We start from the raw sequence: 14,158 nt of genomic DNA, 5'->3' as shown, positions 1-14,158 counted from the left end.
TGTAGAAAAAGGAAAATGGTCTACTCTGGGTATTTAGATAAAAAGACTTAAGGAGACACAGAAATCAGGGCAGGGAGTGTATGTCCGAAGAGTACCTGCTTTGAGGACTGGGAGCCTGAGTTGCAAATCCAACACTATATAAGTTAGACATGGTACTCTATGCTTGTAATCTCAGCCTGTGGGAGATGGAGGCACCAGAATCAGAAATTCAAAGTCATCCATAGTGACTATACATAGTGACTATAAGTTAGTCATCCCAGTCAGCCTGGGATGTGTGAGAACTGTCTAGAAGAAAGAAAAAACAAAGAAATGAAGACAGGCAGGAAGGAAGAAACTGGGGAAACCAGTCTAATGCTTGACATGGAAAATATAATTTGGAGATGCTCCCAGTGTCACAGGAAGAGACACATGAACAAAGTGAGACTAAGCCTGCAGGGCAACAACTCTCTTTTACAAAGGGACACTCAATGACCTGGTGTGCTTAGCACAAGCTCACCAGGATGGGAAGTTTATTATGTTTTTACACTGAAGTAGAGAGACAATTCTGTCACATCACATTGATGGGGTCTTTGGATGCTCCAGGTCACACTCCAACTGAAGCTAATTCATAATTGGTGCAAACGGAAGGGTGTGCTAGAGTCAAGTCCCCGGAAGTCCTGGAATCCAGGGTTTGGGCAGAGATGGGTATAGAATACCAGCCTCTGGTGGGCTATGAGCTTTGAAGAATGAAGACGACTCTCACAGGGGACTTAGAAGAGTATTTTGGTGAGGAAGGGTGAAATGAAAGGGGACCTGAGATTTGCTTGAAAATGTACACTCAGGCAGGTTGGGTGCTGTACACCTGCGATCCCAGCACTTGGGATACCTAAGCAGGAGGATTACAAGTTTGAGGCTATCCTGATTTACCCTAATGATTTTTGAGTCAGCCTGGGCTACATAGGGAGACCTTGTCTAAAAAAGAAACAACAACAACAACAACAACAACAACAACAAAGAAATCCAGGAGACACACAAATAGATGAAAAAGTAAGTGAATCGAGCTGCATGCAACATTCTGAGATTGTTGGAGTGGGGTGAATGGTTTCATTTCTATAAATTTACATTTTGCAATTTTGTTTACTTTTTTTTAACACAGTCCTAGAATTTCCTGGCCGCATCCTGAGAATAAAGCCTACTGATCAAGAAATAGTAACACATGGAGAAGAAGAAGATGGTTCAGGGTTCCTAGGAAAGAATGAAGGTATGTCTAGATTTGTATATGTGTAGAATGTGGTAGAAGGATATTCAAGAAGCTGGTTAACACATCACTCTCTTGAAGTAATTGATCCCAGGACTTTGGAGACAGGGGCAGGTGGATCTCTGAGTGGGAGGGCAGCCTGATTCACACAGCAAGTTCCAGGATATCCAGAGCTACATGATAGAGAAACCTGAATCAAAGGAAAGAAAGAGAGAAAGAGAGAAAGAAAGAAAGAAAGAAAGAAAGAAGAGAGAGAGAGAGAGAGAGGAAGGAAGGAAGAAAGGAAGGAAGAAGAAAGGAAGAAAGAAAGATAGATAGAAAGAAAGAAAGAAGAAAGAGAAAGAAAAGAAGAAAGAAAGGAAGAAAGAAAGAAAGGAAGGAAGAAAGAAAAGAAGAAAAAAAGAAAGGAAGGAAGGGAGGGAGGGAGGGAAGGAGAGATGGAGTCAAAGGAACTCAGAGCTGGGGAAAAAAGACAAAGACAGAGAAAAGACTAACAAATTTTATTTTGTTGCTGCATTTGAACCCAGGACTTCTCACACACTAGGCAAGCCCTCTTTGACTGAGAGTAGTACAGCCATTAGGTACACTGCCAGAAGGTGATGGGTAGAGATCATGTCCAGAAGGACATACAGAAGGAAAGACACGAGCTTTACAAAGTCGCCCTCTTTCAGTCTGTTATTGATTTCGTTTTAACTTTTCAGAAGTTTTGTCATTTACCTGAGACTAGGAGACTGAGCATTTGAGGGCCCCCTTCAGCTGAGCTAATCTGTCTGACAGTGCTGGGAGCGCTGTATCGCAGGGCCTAAGGAGAAGAGTCAGGTCTGGAGAGATGGCTCAGCACTTGTTGCTCTTGCAGAGGACCTGAGGGCTCAACTCCCAGCACCCACATGGCAGCTCACAGACTCCGAGAGTATAGGATATCTGATGTTCTCTTCTAATCTCCACTGACACTGCATGTATGTGGTGTCCATACAGGCAAGGAAATCATACATGTAAAAGAAACTACTGTTGGGTCAGGCATTCATCAGTATCAAAACGAGCCTTTGTGTCAATCCACCAGCGTTTTACTTTCCGTTTTAGGCATAAAAGCAATTGGCTGGGCTGGAGAGATGGCCCAGTGGTTAGGAGCACTGACTGCTCTTCCAGAGATTCTGGGTGTAATTCCCTGCAACCATATGGCTGCTCAAGAAATAGTAACAAACAGAGTAGAAGAGGGTTCACTGTTGGTAGAAAAAAGTGAACGTATGTCTAGATTTGTATATGTGTAGAACTTTGTGCAGTGGGATCAATGCCCTCTTCTGGTGTGTTTGAATACATACATAAAATAAATAAAGAAATCTAAAAAAAAAAAAAAACCCCAGGGTCGTATTATACCTAGTTCCTTTATTTTTATTCTCTGATTCTTTCAGAAATTTATCTGGCTGTCAGGTGTGGAGGTGCATACCTTTATTCTCAGTACTTGGGAGGCTGATGCTGGGGGATCTCTTAAGTTTGAGGTCATCCTGTACTACACAGAGAAACACTGTCTCAAAAACAGAGAATAAAGTTAAAAGCAGGTGGATTAACTATTCTTGCATTGGAGAGGACAGGAAGCTGGGGTGTCATGGAGAGTAAGAGGTCGATCAGGGAGGAGGAAAGGGGAGAGATATGGGGTTGTGTGACTAGGATCAAATGGGTAGTATGCATGGTTAAAATTACAAAAGTATTAATAAAAGTATTATAAAAGGGGCTGGAGAGATGGATCAGCAGTTAAGAGCACTGACTGCTCTACCAGAGAACCAGAGTTCAATTCTGAGCAACCACAAGGTGGCTTACTAGCATCTGTAATGGGATCTGATGCCCTCTTCTGGTATGTCTGAAGACAACTACAGTGTATTCATAAAAATAAATAATCTATCTATCTATCTATCTATCTATCTATCTATCTATCTATCAAAATTGTATATATAATTTTTTAAGAGAATCATATATGTTTAAAATTAATAAATAAATTATCAGTGTCCATATTTTCTCCTTTCCTTAGCTGCCTTTTTCAAGGTTCTGCAGCAGGTCAAGTTTACAAACATTGTAAAGATTTTTCTGACAGCTGTAGGAAGCCCTGAGTTTGTGACAACACACCTAATAGGCAGAAGTCAGCCTTTTAGGCAAGATGAAGAATCACAAATGTCCCTGCACCAATGGTGGTGTAGAAGGCGGAGCTGGGAGAGAGTACCAGCACATTCAGGATGGTGACAGGGCAGGTTTGCTAGAACTCTGGCCCAGCAGCAACTCCAGGGGCTTCCAGGCCTGAAAGACAGAATACAGACCTCTGAGGACCTCACCTCACCTTTATGTCTAGGTCTGGCCCTCCACAAAAGCATGTTATCTCAGCAGTTTCTAAGCCCCCGGAGCTTGTTACTTGGAGGGAAGGAGAAATTTAGTTTCCACAGTTGATTTGGACCTAAGTATGACTTCTCTTATCTCTAACCTCTAAAAGCCGTTACTGCTTTTATTCTGGGGGGAAGCCTGTCTTGCTCCTAATGGATCCTGGCACCCTCGTAGCAAACTGATTCAAAGAAACAAGCAAACAACAGTGGTACTGGATATGTGTCAGAAATAGCCCAGAGCTGCTGGTTATCACCCTCAAGTTGTATGAAAGGTACCTATATGTTTTCTGCTTGTATTCCTTTACATTTCCCAGTTGGTGTCTTAATTTATAAAATGGAATATAATGAAAGACTTACATGTGATCTAACCATCTTATTTTGTTTATGAAAAATCATTCCATGAAAGGTAGACTTTGAAAGATTATTCTCCACATAACAATAAGTATATTATTTTAAAATTAAAGTTGATCTCATCCCTGTACACCAGGCTTTCCTGCCATTCACAGAAATCTACCTGCATCTCCCTTTACCTTCTGATGCTCAGATTATAAAAATAACTTTTTTTTTACAGTTTAAAAATCTGAATCACAGTGTCTTTGTATGGTGGGATGTTTATGAAAATATAATGATAATAATATGTATTATTATTATTATTAAAACTTTTTTTGTTTTGAAAGAGAGAGCCAGTTCCATGTATGATGGTATGTATATTTAATTCCACCATTCCAGAGGCAGAATCATGAGATCTCTGTGAGTTCAAGACCAGACTGGTCTATTTAGAAAATTCTAGGCCATCCAGTCTACACCTCAAGTTCTAGGCCAGCCAAGGCTATGCAATGAGGCCCTGCTTTTGGAAAAATCCCCAACCAACTAACCACCAGCCCACCCACCCACACACTCAAGGAGCTGGAAGCATGGCTCTGTGGTTGAGTGTGTGAACTGCTCTGGCAGAGGACCTTAATTTGCTCCCTAGGAACCATGTGAGGCAGCTCCATCCCTCTAAAACTTGGCTTCAGTAGATCAGGCATGTTCAATCATCATGTACACATGTCCAGAGACTGATACACACAATTAAAATAAAAGGATAGTTAAAATCTCAAATATCTAAAGAGATAGTTTAACAGTTTATTGACTAATTTAAATGTGTGTGTATGCACATACCATAGCATACTTGTGGAAGTCAGAGAACAAATTTCAGGAGTTGGTTCTCATCATCCATCCCTTTGAGCTGGTTCTTGTTTCTCTGTGGCAGAGCAGTGTACCTAAGTTTTCCTGGTCCAAGATGTTCCAGGTGATTCTCCTGTCTCTGCCTGCATTCTCACTATAGGTTTGCTAGGATGAAAACAAACAAAGAAACAAACAAAGAAAGAAACAAACACTTGCATGGCAAGCTTCAGGCTAGCCAAGGCTACATAAGGGCTTGGCCATGAAGTTGGAGGCATAGGTCTCTCAGTTAACTCTTTGATGACCGGGTGCTGAGGAGGCTTTGTTCGGAGGATCATGTTAGCCAGTCATGGCTACGAGTGTGATGAAGTGCTCCAGACGGGATCCTCTTTTATGTTGGATTCAGCATTACTGGTGACGTGCACAGCAGATAACCACTCTCGTCTGGTCATCGCTGGACTCTGATCATTTTCAGACATGTCTTTACGAGTACCAGACATGTCTTACAAGTTTCCTATTACAAAATGGAGTCGGTCCTGTTTAAGGCCCTGCTCCTTACATTGGGAAAGGGAGGCCCAACCATTGAGGTGAAGAATTTGGGGTGAGGGTGGGGTGAGAAGTGCTGGGAGAAGCCACAGGTACTTAGTGAGATTTGTCGCTGTTTTCTTTGAGACCTAACGAGCAGTATGCATGTGTAACTGCTGATCTATCTCTTTACACCTCACTTGCTATTTTTAAAACAGAAAAGTTACTGGTTTCAGCTGGGTGTAGCAGAGCTTGCCTGCAACCCCAGGACTTGGGAGGCTGAATCAGGAAGAATAGCATTTCAACACCACTTTGTTCTATACAGTGAGTTCTAGGCCAGCCAAGGCTACATAGTAAGTCCTTTCTTTTTTGTTTGTATTTTTTTTTAATAAACACAGAGAGAGTAGCCTTATGGAACATGCATTTATTGAGTACCCATTGTGTACCACCAGACAGCTTTTAGTCAGGGATATAGACAGGCTCCATGTTCTCTGAGCTTGCTTTATACTACTGAATAGCACCTCACTGCTAGGGTGTGGAAACTAGAGATACTTAGCAAAGAATTATTACACGATAGAAATTGTGAAATCTATGTTTGGGGAAAGGCAAACTAAATGGTTTTGAGATAATTAATGGAACTGACAATGGTGGTGCAGGCCCTAAATCCCAGCACTCTGGAAGCAGAAGCAGGTGGAGCTCTGAGTTCCAGGCTAGCCTTGTCTACAGAGTGTGCTCCAGGACAGCCCGAATTAAACAGGGAAATCGTGTCTGGAAAAAAAGTAAATGCTTTGATGGAAAGCTATTGGACCCTGCGAAGTGGGAGGGAGATGGGAGAGAGAAGTTACTTTAGTTGCGACCAGTAACTTCATTCTTCCTTCTTATGGATACTTGGATCTTGAACTACAAAAAAATATGGTTGTTATTTTTAGTAAATTAAGGGGCAATTTAGCAAGCATCAATGAGCTTCTTACCAGGTCTTAATGGAATCAGTACACATTTGCTTTGAAAGTCCGTGAGACAGCTTGCCTCCTCTACTCCGCTAACCAAGCCAATGTCTAAAAGAGTCTGGGGAACAGGAATGTTCATTCATGGGGCCGGGAAAAGTCTGTCCTTCAACTTTTAGGACTGGCTCACACGGCCCAGTAATTTGTTTTCTGATTACAGATTTTGATGTATGAAGTGTATCCTCTGCAAAGGGAGTAAGGTACAATGTTTTACTCTTAAGTCCTTGTTTCTCAACCTTCTTAATGCTGCAACCCTTTAGTGGTGTGTTGACCCAACCAGAAAGCTATTTTTGTTCCTACTTTATAACTGTAATCTTACCACTGTTATAAATTGCAATGTAAATATTTTATATGTAAGATATCTGGTATGTGACCTTGAGAAAGCATCGTTTAACAGCTGCCCCCACCACACACACACACACACACACAATCCCCACTCAGGAGTCTGCACTCACTGGACTACGACTAAACTGTTTTCACATTATACCGGGCTTATTCAAGACCCCAAAGGACTCCTTGAAGATAGTTTCATGTTACAACGTTGATCCACTCTTGGATGCACAGTGACCCATATTTCAAGCTGACAGACACTAACATTGCTATAGTTGCATTTGAGGAACTGAATAGATTTGCTATCTACATCTTAGGAAGACGCGTCTATCCTGGTCACTCTGTATTGGACTGAGAAAAAAATAACCATCTGAGCCTTTTCTTATTAATTTTTAAAAGTATAAAAGTTAAAAATAAGAGTAGAACTAAGCAGAAAGAGAAAGCAAACCGCAGTTTCACCGAGCACCGGGACACACGGGTGAACTTCTCGATTAGTTTATTCTGTCTGTCCTCTCTGCATCTCTCTCTATATCAGATTCTGGGGTAGCCGGCTGTGTCCCTTGCACCTCTCCCACGTGGGCCCCACCACAGATCCACGCGCGCCCCCATCCCGCGCCCGGGGTGCGGACACCCAGGAGCCGGGTGCTGGGCTCCGCCGCGCCGTCCCCCAGTGATGACGCGCTTCCTGCCCTCCCGGCGCTCGCGGGCCGTGCGCTCGCGCTCGCCCTCGGCTCCGGTTCCGCGCCCGGAGCCAGCAGCGGCGGCGGCGGCGGCGGCGCAGCGGGAGCGGAGCTGGCTGCACTCGGGGGCTGGCGCTCCGCAATGAGACAGTAGCTGCATCCCCGCGGTAAGGCGCGGCGCGTGGCGCTGCCCAGCTCTCCAGCCTGCATGCGCGCTGCAGGGATTTCCAGTGCCTTTCCCTCCCCTCTCCAGAAGGAATATGTGGGTGGGTTTCTTCTCGGGTTTGTGTCTCCTAAGTGATGGCAATGTAGAAAACCCTGTCAAGCTTCTAGATGTCATTGCCTAGGACAGCTTTTTTTTTTTAATGTACAAGAAAAGAAAAATAAATTGCAACGAATGCACCTGTCTATTGCACATGTAGGTTTCTCGTCTCTCAAGCGGGTTGCTGGGTTTGCAAACTGTCTTGCAGCCGGAGCCAGAGAGCTGATCCTCAGCCTTAGACAGCTGGTCCCCTCCCGGGCTCCGTCCTCGGGTTTCCGGTAACGGGGTCGGGAAAGCGGCCTGGTCAGTACCGAGGGGCCCCGTGGGCTCCGTCGGTGACCCCGGCGCCGACTGAGTTGACGGAGAGCAGAGCGGCTTCATTCCAGCACTGGCTGCCCCGACTTCAAGCACCACTTTGCAAACAAGTCTCCCGCCCCGGCTCGTGGAGAAAGACACCCCGGGCTGCTTCCTAGCCCCCGACTCCGAGACCTGCGGGTTGCAGGACTCCCCCTTTCCCTGGCTGTGTCGCCAACAAGCAGCTGCTGGCGGCGGATCGCTCAGGGAGAGCACGGGGCAGGGTTTGGATCCAGCTCGGCGGCCTCTGGTCTCCTTCCCCAACCCTCAGGAGCTGAGATTTCGCGCCGGCGGGGATCAGGAGGGATCTGGAGACTGGCATTTCGGGGCCCTAGGAGCGACGTTGGAGGGCGCCATATTTTCAGTGGGTTTTTACAGAGACTAAGGGGGCGCTCACTTTCCGAAGCCCCCGGGGAAAGCCCGAGCGATCGTGGTTGGGAAAGTTTGCGCGCCCGGGCGAACTAAGCGGCGGCTGTCCCCACAAGGGCGCGCGGGCTGCATCGCGTCACCCGGGTCTGGGGTTGGGGGGTAAGAGCCGTGCAGGGGACCGATGCATGTGGCTCTCGGGTGTCACAGTGCAAGGGAATCTTAGCGCTTGGGGCTGCTTGGCGCTGAGCACACGCCCCTCTTTTCCTCCCCAGCGAGCTTCTCCCATCAGCGCTCTGCCGAGCTGTGCGCACGGTCGCCTCTCCCTGGCCCGCGCACGTCGCGGAGCGTTTCTTTCAGTACACCCATCCCCGGCACCGGGGCTCGCGGCGTGCTCCACCTGGCGCCGGGGCTCCCTCCGGGCTGGAGAGGAAGCGACTAGGTTTGTAGATGGCCCAAGGGCCTGGCTTATGTGGATCAGCCTGAAGCCTCCTGTGGTCTGCTAGATTGTGGAGGCGACAGGAGTGGTAGCACTGGCGGTTGTGTGCAGGGCTCTCTCTGGTTGGGGCTGGTGGAGGAAAGGGGGCCGTTTCCCGAAGTAGGGGCTTCAGGTGACACGTGAGAGAACTTGTTTTCTTGCTGGTAGTGATAGGACAGAGATGGAATGAGAGGAGGCTGTGTTAATGAAAACGAAGTCTGGTTTTTTGTTTTTTTGTTTGTTTTCCAGACAACAGGGAGACCAGTGAGCTGAAGTGTTCGGTGTTTAGACTATTAGGATAGTGTCCGGAGGAAACGCACCCCGGAACACGTAGTTAGGAGCACCTTGGTACTCATAGTGACAGTTTTGATTCTGGCAGCTCCTGGGCAAGGGAACTGTCATTCTCCATGTTCTAGCTCCTGGATGTAGTGACTTTTTAGAAGTGGATCCGTGGGGGAATGTTGACTTTTGTACATACCTAATGAACTCTGCTTTCTTGTGAAGGGACAGGGCAGAGTCTGTTTGCTGACCTGTGATTGGCTGAGTGCCAGGATATGCTTGCTTTTCTTGTTGGTGTCTTAATCAAACAGTGTCACAGTAGAGCGGTCCTGTCAGCACTTGAGGTCTTCATCATTCGAATAGATTTCGGGAAGGACCACAGAAACCTAACAGGGTATGTGTCTGAGGACAGCAGAAACTTTTATGAAGGAGATATAGCCCTGACATCAGCAGTTGCCCATGTCCTTCATTAAGTGCCCCAGTGTGAAAGTTACCCTTTCTGTTTATATGATTGTACCTTCCATCTTCCATGGGGATCCCTGTGCAGGAAGAGAGAAGGAAGGGAGAAATTGAGTATCCATATAATGCTACATGATTCTGAGGTTTATAGAGAAATAACCAATCTACACATGTCCTCACTGAGGACATCAACTGTCATCCCAACTTGACCATGGCACCTGAAGGTTGGTATTTCCAGAGACACAGGCAGGAAGTACATGTGGAACTGTCAGTGGATAGGTGGCATTCCAAGATTCTGATCTGGGAGCTAGTGAATCCTGACTGGATATCATGAGTGATGAGTTCCCATGAAGCTATCCAGAAGATTCAGGCACGTCAGAATCCCAAGGGTCCGTGGAAAGCAGAGGGTTATCAGACCAATCAAACGGAGCACCTGAGAGGAGAAATAGAGCATAAACATGGCACCCTCACTTTCCCTGAGGTAGTATAAGTAGTTGCCTTGTCTCTGGTTCAGAGGTAAACTAAGAACAAGCTCACATTTTTTGCCATGAGGTGACAGAGGAAGTTAGACACACAGAGCAGGCTGCTATGTGAAGTAAAGGCCTGTGGGAAAAGGACTTCCCTCAATTGTGTGCTGTGCTCTATACACAGGTGATGCTATACTCTGGGACCTGAAGAGCCTTCTCTACACAAGAGACTCACCTGGGACTTGGCCTCTGTGACCCAAGATCTTGTACAGGTCCCATGCATAAGGAGAAGCTAAGCGTTCAGTCCCTGGCCTCTCAGTACAAAGAGTTCTGTGCAGGTCCTTCATGTTCAGCATCAGTTGAAGGCAGCTATCCCAGCTCTTCCTCAGACCCCGCTTATAGAGGTGCCTGCAAAGAGACTTGGCCTTCTTCTTGATCTTCTTGCCTGGGTGCCCAATTTTATACTCAACCACTTCCCACTCCTGCAGGAAGATCCAGATTTCACGCTCAGTCCATGGGCTATCGGAAGGACCTGCAAGGATCAGACGGATGGGATGAGGCTATATATCAAAGGTCACGCACATGAACATGTCAACTCTTCTCTGGGACTCTTGCTGCATACTGATTGGCCAAAAATGGCTTCACTCAGTTATCATGTGGTTATGAACACTGTCTTGCCAGCCCTGTTACAGCACCTACCCCGCTCTTCACAGCAAGAAGAACACGCACTGGGAAAGCAGAGGTGTCTGCAGTTTTAGGGAAGATTTCTCATACAACGGGATCTACAGTATGAGTGCTGCCTGGGGATGTTGTACCTGCATAGACTCCTAACTACATCATACAGGGAGACACTCAGAGCCTTTGGCTCTTCTGGGAGAAGGGCAGGCATCAGCTAACACCGAGTGTCAGTCTACCCTTGCCATAGATGTCCACATCTGGGCTCTTGCATCTACTCACAGTCACAGAACAAAGAAACAAAGGACCAGAGTTTAGGGTTTAGCACAAATTTGACCCTGAATACCTGAGGACCTTCGGCCTTCCTGCCGTGCTGTCCTTCTCCTAGTGACTTCTTCGGTATTTCTCACTTTGGACTTGATTTGCATCTCTGTGCGCAGAAATGAATAAATTAAATATTAAAACAGGTTTCATGCTACAGGAATCTCTGTCTCTTAGAGGTGAATGGCCCCAGGAATCAGCCATCTGTTGCCTTAGCTAAGCAATGGACTCTTACTTCCTCATGACAGGTGCTGCTCCGTTCCCACCTAATGGGAAAGCATGCCTGTGCCGTTAAACCAAGGAGAGTCTAGAGTGAACAGGGCAGATGCCCTTGATCACGTGGAAGGTAAGGAACAGAAGCACCTCTCCTTTAAGAAGCTCACAGCCACTCTCTCCACTTCACTTTCTCCTTCTTATCTACAGGGGGGAAATTCCTTTCAAAAATCTAATAAACTCCAGCTGTGCTTCAAAGATACTAAGGTATCAGAAAAATTGTGTGAAACTATACTTTCCATCCTGTATCACAAAACATGGGTGTCTGGGAGATGGTCATAATGCCATTCCTTCCTAAGAGATATGGGGATTCTCAGAAGCTCAGCATCATTCTTGGCTACACAGTCAGTTGTGGGCTGCCCTTGGATAATTAAGACACGGACTCAATAAACTAAAACCAAGAAACCCAAGGACAAAATAAATCTAGTTCTTGTATCTCTGCAAATTACAGGCATGGGTTCAAATTCAAGGTAGTTAACCATGTTTAGCCATATGTTGAGGCAAAAATATCCCAGCTAACCTACAGAAAATATGAGTGAATTCTCCCCAACACACCTGCAGTTTCTCTCCTGATCTTCCATTGCGGAACACAGTGAGATAACTATTATCCACTGTGTCCTGGTGTTTACAAGAGTCTGGAGTGTACAGAGAGCTCTGCTTACTTCCCTGGACTTGTGCAACTCTTAAGAATCCTGTGCAAATGTGGTTCTTTATAAAGCTCTTTTGTTTGATTGAATCTGCCTCACCACCACCCTAATAGATCACAAATGCCAGCCGAGGAGGCTACCATACCCAGCAAAACTCTCATTTAACATAGATGGAGAAACCAAGATATTCCATGACAAAAACAAATTGACATAATTCTTTCCACAAATCCAGCCCTAAAAAGGATAATAGATGGAAAACTCCAACACAAGGAGGGAAACTACACGGTAGAAAAAGCAAGAAAGTAATCTTCTTTCAACAAACCCAAAAGAAAGCCACACAAACATAATTCCACTTCTTACAACAAAAATAACAGGAGGGAACAATCACTTTTCCTTAATATCTTTTACCGTCAGTGAACTCAATTCCCCAGTAAAAAGACATAGACTAACGGACTGAATATGCAAACAGGACCCAGCATTTTCTTGCATACAGGAAATGGACTTCAGTAACAAAGATAGACACTACCTCAGAGTAACAGGCTGGGAAAAAAATTTCCAAGCAAATGGTCCCAAGAAATACGCTGCAGTAGCCATTTCAATATTGAATAAAATAGACTTCAACCAAAAGTTATTTTAAAAGATAAGGAAGGACACTTCATACTTATCAAAGGAAAAATCTACCAAGATGAACTCTCAATTCTGAACATCAATTCTCCAAATGCAATGGTACCCACATTGAAAAAAGAAACTTTATTAAAGCTCAAAGCACACAATGCACCTCACACAACAATAGTGGGAGACTTCAACACCCCACTCTCATCAATGGACAGATCATGGAAACAGAAACTCAACAGAGACACAGTGAAACTAAAGGAAGTTATGAACCAAAAGGATTTAACAGATATCTATAGAACATTTCATCCCAAAACAAAAGAATATACCTTTTTCTCAGCAACTCATGGTACCTTCTCCAAAATTGAACATATGATTGGTCATAAACCAGGCCTCAACATATATGAGAAGACTGAAATAATCCTATGCATCCTATCAGATCACCACGGACTAAGGGTGCTCTTCAATAATAATAAAAACAACAGAAAGACCACATATGGAAACCTAACAACGCTCTACTCAATGATAATTTGATCAAGCAAGAAATAAAGAAATTAAAGACTTTTTAGAATTTAATGAAAATGAAGGTACAACATGAAAGCAGTGCTAAGAGGAAAACTCATAGCTCTAAGTGCCTCCAAAAAGAAACTGGAGCGAGCATACACAGCAGCTTGACAACACACCTGAAAGCTCTAGAACAACAACAAAAAAAAAGCAAATACACCCAAGAGGAGTAGAAGGCAGGAAATAAACTCAGGGCTGAAATCAACCAAGTAGAAACAAACAAACCAAAACAACAACAACAAAAAGTATACAAAGTATCACCAAAACCAGGATCTGGTTCTTAGAGAAAATCAACAAAATAGATAAACCCTTAGTCAGACTAACCAGAGGACACAGAGACAGTATCCAAATTAACAAAATCAGAACTGAAAAGGGAGACATAACAACAGAAACTTAGAAAATTTAAAAATATCATCAGATTGTACTACAAAATCCTATACTCAACAAAACTGGGAAATCTGGATGAAATGGAGAATTTTCTAGACAAATACCAGGTACCAAAACTAAATCAGGAGCAGATAAACCATCTAAACAGTCCCATAACCACTAAAAAAATAGCAGCAGTCATTAAAAGTCTCCCCACCAAAAAAAGCCCAGAACCAGATGGTTTTAGTGCAGAATTCTATCAGACCTTCAAGGAAGACAATACCAATTCTCTTCAAACTATTCCTCAAAATAGAAACAGAAGGAGCACTACCCAATTCATTCTATGAAGCCACAATTACGCTCATGCCTAAGCTACACAAAGACACAATAAAGAACTTCAGACCAATTTATAAATATCGATGCAAAAATGCTCAATAAAATTCCTACAAATCCAAGAACACATCAAAACAGTCATCCATCATGATCAAGTAGGCTTCATCGCAGGGGTGCAGGGATGATACAATATATGGAAATCCATCATAATCCACTATATAAACAAACTCAGAAGAAAAACACATGCTCATCTCATTAGATGCAGAGAAAGCATTTGACAAAATTCAACACCCCTTCATGGTAAAAGTCCTGGAAAGATCAGGAATTCAACACCCATACCGAAACAAAGTAAAAGAAATATACAGCAAGCCAGTAGCCAACATCAAACTAAATGGA

At 44.5% G+C, this 14,158-nt stretch overlaps 1 pseudogene; it reads right to left on the bottom strand.

Annotated features, from left to right (window-relative positions):
• Nucleotides 1-9,692: 9,692 nt before the first annotated feature.
• Nucleotides 9,693-11,074, bottom strand: LOC114634147 (annotated as a pseudogene).
• Between the last annotated feature and the right edge of the window lie 3,084 nt (nucleotides 11,075-14,158).

Source organism: Grammomys surdaster, unplaced genomic scaffold (assembly GCF_004785775.1).
Source record: "Grammomys surdaster isolate TR1022 unplaced genomic scaffold, NIH_TR_1.0 881, whole genome shotgun sequence".
Lineage (NCBI taxonomy): Eukaryota > Metazoa > Chordata > Mammalia > Rodentia > Muridae > Grammomys > Grammomys surdaster.
The sequence above is the reverse complement of the archived record's forward strand: the minus strand, read 5'-3'. Positions and strand labels throughout refer to the sequence as shown.